The sequence below is a fragment of the Lampetra fluviatilis genome, chromosome 18 (genome assembly GCF_964198595.1).
Source record: "Lampetra fluviatilis chromosome 18, kcLamFluv1.1, whole genome shotgun sequence".
Classification (NCBI taxonomy): domain Eukaryota; kingdom Metazoa; phylum Chordata; class Hyperoartia; order Petromyzontiformes; family Petromyzontidae; genus Lampetra; species Lampetra fluviatilis.
Genome location: NC_136292.1, coordinates 769,796 through 778,519, shown reverse-complemented (window position 1 = coordinate 778,519; position 8,724 = coordinate 769,796). Strand labels below are relative to the sequence as shown.

Here is an 8,724-nt window from a genome sequence, read left to right as displayed (position 1 = left end):
CCGGGTTAAGGTTGAATGTCCTCTCGCCCCAAACCATGTGCACTACTATGTGCCACTGACCGTGACCTTGAACCTGGCCTTGGCCTCAAATCTGACCCTGGCGATCCAAGTTCAAAGGGTGTTCTACCTCGAGAAACACAGTGAGTGATTATATATTTTCACCACGCAAGGTGACCAAATCACCCAGAATGTAGCCAGTCTCGTCAGGTCTCGGGCTAAGCAGGCTTCAGCCGGGATGCCTCTTGAATGGGCGACCACCACAAATAAGCGCGTCACAGGGCAGCGAGGCTTCGTGGTGGGCAGCAGTGGGCAATGTCTATGCTCCCCGACCCCATATCACCAACCTGCACTTACCATGGCCGTAGTACGATAACCTCCACGATCCACATGACGTGGGGCGCCCCTTGTCCAGTAGTGGAATTGCATGAAGGGCTCTCAAAGTGCAACTAGCATATTCTGTGTGGGGTACATACAGTATATTTATTTATTGAAAAGGGGCATGGGGGAGCACACATGTGATCCAGCTCTTTGGAGACAAGAGCTGGTGGATCGTAAAGAGTTTGGTGAAACTACTGATCTATTTGGGCATCGAGGTGGCCTAGAGATGGCAGTACAGCATGTGGCTTTTTGGGCCTGTCTGTGTTGACTTTGAGTGCTATTCTTTTGTATGCATGGTGGTGGGTTTTTCCAAGTACTCTGGTACATCCTCATTTTGAGATATAAGTGTCGGTTTGTGCCAGTTGCTGCGTAGTGATAGTAATCCACCACTCAAGAGAATGTATTTACATGCATAGTTCTCCCCTCTTCTGGAATTGAGAGATATTCTGCTCGCCAAGTCTCGGGAATTTGTATCTCAGAGGTGGCAGTTCTTCCCTCGACATACAAAATACTCCTTTAACAAAGAATTCGCCAAACATCCCAATGCAGGACACTCTTGAGAAAGAATCTTGAAATTCGGTGCGCCCTGGATAAATTACATCATTATCATTCGTATTATCAAGATTCCCATATACAGGACACAACTCGCATCTCTGCTGCGACATTTTGACAAATCCCGAGGTGCCCACTTCACACTTTTATTGCCCGTTGCCCAACACCAAATTTACTGCCGAACACGGCAGCTCAGACAGCCGGATCTGAGTCAGCAACCCCAAAGCATATTTCTGCACCGGGCGAACCACATCCACTGCACTTCTCGCTGTGGTTTGTGGCTACTGGTCACATGCCACCTTCTCCAGTCTGCGTGCGACCTGAACAACATTCGGTGAGAAACTAAGGGTGTAAAAAATCAGGTGACTGTTGAACGGCCGAACAACTGTTGAAAGCGAACAGAGACCCTCGATGTTGAGGATGTAGAGCTCAGGAGTGCGGGTCCGATGGTGTCGAAGCTGGAGTTCTGCACGTCGTCAGAGCTGCGGGTGACATTGAGACCAGGATCCGTGTTGGAGAGTTGGGGGCTTGCAGAATTCGCTCCGTTGGTGGGCACATCAGCTGCTCCGATGGGGCCCACGGGTGCCAACGAGGGGCAACGACGTTAACGCTGATCTACTTCCCACCGCCACATTGCATTAGAGAACATGTGCAGGTTAAATAAATATATTATTCAAAACTCTTAATAAAATGTAGTGGGTTTGGACAGGACACGCCATGGACAGAAAGGTTGATGGCCGATGGACAAAAATTAAAAGGGAGTGGCATGCAAGGAATGTAACCCGTCCAAAAGTACATCCATAGAGGAGATGGAGCGATAAAATCGGTTAATGTGCAGGTGCTACGTGGACTATTACATTGCAGAGGTGGCGGCTGCTTGTGGAGAGGCTTTCATCCAGAAGTAGATTGTATGATTGACGACGCTGTGGTGGCATGTACATGATGTGAGACCTTCAGGAACAATCCATAGAAGTCAGGGATCCGTCTGATGAGTAGCCGGTGGATTTTGTGGACTGTTTTTTCCCTACAAAGTGAAAATATAGACGTGAAGAATGATGGTAAAAACGTTATATGACGGGCATATTAATTAATTAATTATAAAACAGAATGCTACATTTATAAATAAAGGTGAAATGTGTTTAAAACAAGCTATATGAGCAAATGGTAATTAGTTTTGTTTTAGATTATATGGACAAAGGCCAAAAAAGTTAAAGCTCGGATGTTAACTTTTAGATTTGCACGGTTGGCTATGTATGGTGCGAAAGAAGTTCAGTGTACATACATATATTTCACATTAACTCTTTAATGGTTAAATATTCGATTTGTTAACTGAGGACATTTTCTGATTATTTGGTTCTAACGCTTTCTTTTGTCTCCCCATCCAGTCATCGTAGAGGCTCCATGTCATGTGACCGCAAGGGCGGGGCCTCGTCAAGGCTTGCTGAGAGCTGATTGGCTGCCGCCAGACACACGGGGGCTGTCGGGTCACCTGGTCTACCAAGTTGCCTTGACAACCATGCCACGTGGTGCTGCCACGACTGTTGCTACTGCCACGTGGCACTTTACACGACCTGTCGGAGCTAAACCTGACGGAGTTAAACCTGACAGAGTTAATAATCCTGACATAGCTCAACCTGACAGAGCAAATACATTTAAACCAGCTCGAGTTCAACCTGACATAACAGTTAAACCTGACACGGAAGAAAGTGACATCGTGGTGAAACCTACGATTGATAAACTGGATATATCAGTTAAACCCGCCGTGGAGAAACCTGCCAAGTCGATGCTTCAAACACCTGCCACATGGAGAACTCCTGCCACAGAGGTCAGTTAATCATAACGGTGTCCATGTTGAAGATGATGATTCATTGATGTTAAAATGATGAAGATGTTGATGATGATGATACCGATGTTGTAAATTATCGTGATGTTCATGACAATGATGATTAAGAATATTTTTATATTGATGTTTTGATGCACATCCGATTAGCACGGTTGGCTACGCACAGTGTGAAAGAAGTTCAACATATATTCATGTTCATGTTAACAAACATGCTGTTGATGCATTTTGTAATATATTTATTTTAGCTATGTAATGTATCAGCTACGTTACTGTTATATGAGAATTGTTGTTCAGGTGGTGGGGGGTATTTGACAATACTTCAACACACTTGTCAGCGTGATCCGGATTAACGATGGTGACGACGCGTTGACGCGCACACTCTGGCAGATGCTGCTCCTGTCACGAGCTCCCTCTCTGCTCGTGGATGACCTCCCCCTGGGCGAGCGCGCCTGCGTCCGCGTGCGCGCTCGCCCAGACGGTGCCTCCATGGGGGGGCCCTGGGGTCCGTGGAGCCACACTGCGTGCTCTTGGCCCGCTCACATCACGGGTCAGCATCCACTAGTCCAGAACTCAAAACAGTGATAACCCCCATCACTCAACACGAGCCTCAACCACTAACAACAATAACCCCCATCACTCAATACTAGCCCTGACACTAGCCACAATCACGAACCATAACCCTCAGCGCTCAACACTTGCACTCAACATTAGCCACAGCCACTAACAATAACCGTCACCACCCAACACTAGCTCTGACAATAGCCACAACTACTAACAATAACCCTCATCATTCAACAATATCATTCAACACTATGCCTGATGTTAGCCACAACCACTAACAATAACTCCCATCACTCAACACGAGCACTCCACACTTGCCACAGCCACTCACAATAAACCCCCACCACTCGAACACTATCCGTGATCGTGTCACTGACATGCCCAGCCACTAACAACAATAACCTTCATTGCTCAACACTAGACCTGACACGACCACTAAACACGACCACAGTTTGAATCCAGAGGCTGTCCTGATCAATAATGCGGTTGTGTTAACCGTAAAAATAGCGCCGTATGCTTCTTAATAGGCCATTGTGTGCTGGCGTCATGCCCAAAATTTGCCAAATTTGAAAATTGGATTATACATAGCAATCATTGCCTCCTACTGTGAAAACTAGCACGGGCCCTCCTGAGTAAAAGGCATGAGACTTGGTGAGGCCCACAAGGGTGATCACTGTCGCCATTTTGTGGGGCAGAGGAGCGACGCTCACAACAATGGGGGGAGCGCCGGGTGGTTAAAACGCAGCAATTTGACACAGTGGAGAGCACATGGCACCTGGGTCTGTCACGTGACCTCCTGTCAGCAAGCCTTCGACACTGCACTTGGCCTCAAAGTGCACCTAGCTTGGCACAAGCACCGTGGTGACGTCACCGCTACTTAGTGGCAAATGTCGGTTGTTGTTGTTGTTTTGGCTATGTATTAACAAGTCCCTGTCGTGGGAATGTGTGATTTCTATCAAATGGGCTCATTCCTGCCAATTCACAATTAGCGCAGCTCCATTATTCAACGGAGTGGAGACATATTTCACGTTGACGGGAAGTCATTATTACATTGGCAATGTCGGTCAAATAACGAACACTTAAAATCGTCTGTGTTGTCTGCAACCCCAGACCTGCTGTCCCTTCTCTGCTTCACGCGGGATCTGACCTCGTTAGCCTGCGAGTGGAGGGTGGAGACCATTCTGAACCTCACGTTCACACTAACCTACCACTCCAGGTACTGCACACACATCTGTGAGCATGGACCTGGAAATGCCACACACACAAACAACGCCGTGCGGGATATTTGACCACACCATACCACACGCGTGTCAGTGCGGGTTGCTGGTGAGGCGCATACACATTCAATTCGAATACAGCGCATTCATCCATTGGGCTGCACTGCCCTTTGCTCAAAAGGTAGCTCCACTACAAGTTAAATGTCCTAATATGTATATGTATGTACTGTATGTTGAACTTCTTTCACACCGTTCCCTGCCAACCGTGCTAATTGTAAGTGTGAGGAACCACAGACAATGGCGAATGCAGCCAGGCAGTGCCCAGCCCCCATCCCCACAAGCTCTGCAGTCCTCTATATATATGGTAACAAGTTGTCGGCTAATGAGTGAGTGTTTATGCATGTGTGAGGGAACTAGAGTATCCAGAGAAAACCCCACGGTGTGCGATGGGGGGTAGAACTCTATCCCATGCACTTGGAAGAGGAGGATTCTGCACTTTGATGTATCGGCCTTCTCCTGGTTGGCCAAGACATGGCTCCTCGGTGCTTAAGGGAAGGAAGTTTGACGCGTCTGATCACACCGACCCTCACCTCCACAGTGCTGGCTTGCAGGCCATGTGCACAGCTACTCCCGCCTACACGTGTGGCTGAAGAAGACGGCACACGTAGATTGTTAAATGACAAACAATTGAATGGCCATGACATTGACCAATTCTCTTCTTATGTGTTTTATGTTGTGTATAAGTGAACATGTTTTATAATGTTAAAAAGTTATTTATTACTTGCTGCATCAACGATGAAGACAAAGAGAGAAATGCGTTTATAAGTTGTTCTGTTACTTCCCAAAGCGTTCAATTGTATCACCAACTACAATTGTTTTTTTCACAATTCAAGATGATGGAATGGTTCATCTTCTTGGTTCTTTCGGTAAAGTCACGTAGAAGGGAAGTAATAAAATAATAAAAACAAAACATAATAAAATAATATAATTCTCACGACGTTTCGGCCACAACGCAAGCAGCTGTCCTCTTCACCTGAGGCTGCTTGCGTTGTGGCCGAAACGTCGTGAGAATTATATTATTTTATTACGTTTTGTTTTTATTATTTTATTACTTCCCTTCTACGTGACTTTACCGAAAGAACCAAGAAGATGAATCCCTGCAGTCACGAAAGCTTTAAATCGAAAGATGAATTGGTTGTTTGGGCTTTGTAAATAATACATTATTAACAATGATGCTGGTAATAATTAGGGCTCACTCCCTGCTCTTGCCTCTACAGACTCAATATCTAAACGTGGAATCTTTGTCTTTGCAGTGCTGGCAGCATGCCGTGCGCCCCAAACCTACCGGGGTCACAGTTCGCCTCCTGTTCCCTCCCTTCTGCCGCCACGCCCGATCCTGTGAGGGCCGAACTGCGAGCGGAGACGTGGGATTCAACCTGGAACGTGGCAACCTGGGGTCCGGCACTGCTCCGACACGCGGGTAAACATGCGGCGAACTAAACCTACAACTGTTGTGATACACCCACACTCTATGCCACTACCACACACGCACCCACTATTATAAATGAACTAATGGCACATGTGCCACTGGGTTGGAGTGATGGAACAAGTGGTTAGTGCACTACGCCGTGAACCTGGCCACCTGAGTTCAATTCCCCAGCAAATATGGAGTGGTTGTGGAGAGCCAGACAAGCGGGGTCAAGTATGGCCAGACACCTCCCATGCTACAACTTGCAGGGAGGCCTTAATCCAGCAGCAAATTGACTAAGGGCACGTACAGTTTTTTTCAATGCATACATACATGCCAACATTACACATGCAATCATTAGTATACCTGCTACTACGACTGTTACCCCTTGAAATATGAATACAACCTCTACTATACATGCAAACACTCATATTAATCATGCCATCATTACTTATGCAACCAATAACACACATCCAACCACTATTGCAACTCTTTCCCTCTCAGTACAGACAAATCCTCCAGGTCACCTGACCTTGCATGCAGGAACAAGCAGTGGCACCCTGGACGTCACGTGGTCATCACCTGACCCGAGGCTGACCAATCACCTTCGCTATGAGATCGGATACACCGATGCAGGGGAAGAGGCCGATTGGAAGGTGAGACACAGCCATTGTGAACCTGAAACATGCAGCGTCAACCCAGCATGGTCATTGTGAATCCGAGAAAGCCATTATGAACCCGACATGTGCATTCATGAGAAATACCCACAAGCAGGACTTAACTCCAGAATCTCAGTGCTTCATGGCCATTTTGAACCCAGAGGCACAGCCAAGGCCAGCACCTCCGTGAATCTGACACGGCCATTATGAAACTGAGGCTTTCGCAACCAATATCATCCATAATATTGTTTTTTTTCTAACCCCCCCAACCCCCCCCCCCCAAAAAAAACCCTCCTATATTATTATGAAACCTTATGAGACAGATACCGATGCCCGTGACTCAAACCAAGGACCCTCGGTGTCTTCAACAGACCCAACATGAGCCCCTCTCGGACTCTTGTCCCTCAACGTTTGGACGGTGGCCGTGAGCGAGCGAGCAGGTCGTTCCCGTGGAGGCGTCCACGCAACTGGAGATGTCGGGGTTGAGTCCGGGACGAGGCTACTGGGTGAGGGCGCGTACCCAGCCCAGCAGCTTCTTGTACCGCGGCTCCTGGAGCGGCTGGAGTGCAGCGCGGCTGGGGACGGCTTCGCCTCAGCACGGTTTGTCCTTGCGGGACCTTGGGATGATGTGAAGATGCAGCTTAAAACAACAACAACCGAGTGTTAAATTACGTTCGTTATCAAAGCAACATCAATTCACAACAGTTTATGTCTGTTCCTGAAACGCTGCATGAAACTTCCCCTGAAACAAGTGCCTTGGCCAATATCTGTCTTTAAATTCCCTGGCCTCGCCCACCATAGTCTTGGATCCCACAATGCTCCGAGCGTGATGGTGTATTCACTTTAACAGAACCGTTCGTTGATGTCACCACAGTGTGTGGTGGTGGCACTTCTAAAGTCATTGACTACAAACTTTTTTCACTAACCGAACTTTATATGCGTGTTGGAAAGCCCACTTATTAATTGTAAAATCAGTAATTGTTTTGACTGCTTTCCAATATTTTGACGATCAACCAATGATTCGATATCACATGCTAGATTGTTAACAATTCAATAATGAGATGCACAATCAAGACAAGCCTGCAGACGAATGGGTTTCAGGATTAGAGTCTTGATTGAGGCTCATGGAGAATGGGATTTGTGTGTCTGTCTCCACAGACGTGAGGTCTTGGTCACCTTACCTTGCGGTCGTCTTGTTTATTGTGGCGGTGGTCGTGATTCTCTTCGTGACAAAGACAAAGCTTCAGAGGTAATGTGACACACACAAAGACAAACGTATACCTATGAGCACACACAACATGCTCTTATACATCAAAGACATACGCACACATACACACCCACACAGACACACTCGGACATGTACATACAATAAAGACAAAGATCCCCTGTATAGCCTTAACAGACTGTTGAGGCAAGTGCTGTCAGCGTGCACCTATGAAGGCCGACACACACACACGTTCACAGTCACCTCTCTCACCCTTCTGCCCCCAACCCCGCGCTGCAGACTCAAGGATCGCCTCTTCCCTCCCGTCTCCGCCATCGACCTCCCATTGAACCGCCTCATGTCCGAGTTCAGCGACAGCTACCAGGTTTGCGAGTACACACGTACTCACTCGATGTGTTTAACAGCAAACACAGCCCTCGGGCTCTTTCGACGGCAGTGTCCTGCTTGTAACTCTGCTCCTGCTACTATAATGATCATTAATACATCCACTCTCGTCTCTTAATCTTCTCATCTGTCTGCTCCTCGTTTCTAAATTACTATCACGGTGAGTATTACAATATCCCTCTCATTGTTGTCTCATTATGCATCTACTATTGCTATTGTCGATGTCCTTACGGCATCTTTTTCATCACTCCATCTACTACTTGTCTTTGTGCTGCTACTGCCACCATGGCGGTTGTTGCTCTCCTCGGGATTTTAACTCGAACATCTCTGGGGACGCAGTCTCTGCACTTGTCCGATCCGTCTCACCTTGCATGCATCTGCCTCACTGCGTGGATGTCCTCCGAAGCCTCCTCACCCACCTCCTCCTCCCCCCCATC

The 8,724-nt window shown here is 47.4% G+C and overlaps 1 long non-coding RNA gene across 1 annotated transcript; it reads left to right on the top strand.

The window, feature by feature from the left end:
* Nucleotides 1-7,231: 7,231 nt before the first annotated feature.
* On the top strand, nt 7,232-8,245 carry LOC144936995 (uncharacterized). Its single transcript, XR_013637542.1, has 3 exons — nt 7,232-7,278; nt 7,837-7,927; nt 8,183-8,245. It is a non-coding gene; the product is annotated as an uncharacterized LOC144936995 (long non-coding RNA).
* The last annotated feature ends 479 nt before the right edge of the window (nt 8,246-8,724 follow it).